This window comes from Lampetra planeri, chromosome 2 (genome assembly GCF_965212315.1).
Source record: "Lampetra planeri chromosome 2, kcLamPlan1.2.h2, whole genome shotgun sequence".
Lineage (NCBI taxonomy): Eukaryota > Metazoa > Chordata > Hyperoartia > Petromyzontiformes > Petromyzontidae > Lampetra > Lampetra planeri.
The window spans coordinates 24,477,341-24,478,949 of record NC_136108.1 but is presented as its reverse complement, the minus strand read 5'-3'; positions in this window follow the sequence as shown (position 1 = coordinate 24,478,949).

The following is a 1,609-nucleotide window of genomic DNA, read 5'->3' as shown; positions in this document are numbered from 1 at the left end:
ACACTCCCCCCAACCATCACACTCCCCCCATCACACCCCACCCCCCTCCATCACACCCCACTCCCCCCATCACACCCCACTCCCATCACACCCCACTCCCTCCATTACACCCCACTCCCTCCATCACACCCCACTCCCTCCATCACACCCCACTCCCCCCTTATCACATCCCACCCCCTCCATCACACACCACTCCATCCATCACACCCCACCCCCTCCATCACACCCCACTCCCTCCATCACACCCCCCCCCCCATCACACCCCACCCCCTCCATCACATCCCAATCCCCCCATCACACCCCACCCCCCTCCATCACACCCCACTCCCTCCATCACACCCCACCCCATCACACTCCCTCCATCACACCCAACCCCCCCCATCACACTTCCCCCATCACACCCCACCCCCTCCATCACATCCCCACTCCCCCCATCACACCCCCCCCCCCCCCCCTCCATCACACCCCCCCCATCACACTCCCTCCATCACACCCCACTCCCTCCATCACATCCCACCCCCTCCATCACACCCCCCCCCCCATCACACTCCCTCCATCACACACCCACTCCCTCCATCACACCCCACCCCTCCATCACACCGCACCCCATCACACTCCCCCCATCACATCCCACCCCATCACACTCCCCCCCATCACACCCCACTCCCCCCATCACACCCCCCCCCATCACACTCCCCCCATCACACCCCACCCCCTCCATCACACCCCACTCCCCCCCATCACACTCCCCCCATCACACCCCCACCCCCCTCCATCACACCCCCCACTCCCCCCATCACACCCCACCCCCTCCATCACACCCCACCCCCCCATCACACCCCACCCCCTCCATCACACCCCCCCCCATCACACTCCCTCCATCACACCCCACTCCCTCCATCACACCCCACCCCATCACACTCCCCCCATCACATCCCACCCCATCACACTCCCCCCATCACACCCCACTCCCCCCATCACACCCCCCCCCCCCATCACACTCCCCCCCATCACACCCCCACCCCATCCATCACATCCCACCCCCCTCCATCACACCCCACCCCCCCATCACACTCCCCCCCGTCACACTCCCCCCAACCATCACACTCCCCCCATCACACCCCACCCCCTCCATCACACCCCACTCCCCCCATCACACCCCACTCCCATCACACCCCACTCCCTCCATTACACCCCACTCCCCTCCATCACACCCCACTCCCTCCATCACATCCCCACTCCCCCTTATCACATCCCACCCCCCTCCATCACACACCACTCCCTCCTTCACACCCCACCCCCTCCATCACACCCCCACTCCCTCCATCACACCCCCCCCCCCCCCATGACACCCCACCCCCTCCATCACACCCCAATCCCCCCATCACACCCCACCCCCTCCATCACACCCCACTCCCTCCATCACACCCCCACCCCATCACACTCCCTCCATCACACCCCACCCCCCCCCATCACACTTCCCCCATCACACCCCACCCCCTCCATCACATCCCCACTCCCCCCATAACACGCCCCCCCCCCTCCATCACACCCCCCCCATCACACTCCCTCCATCACACCCCACTCCCTCCATCCACACCCCACTCCC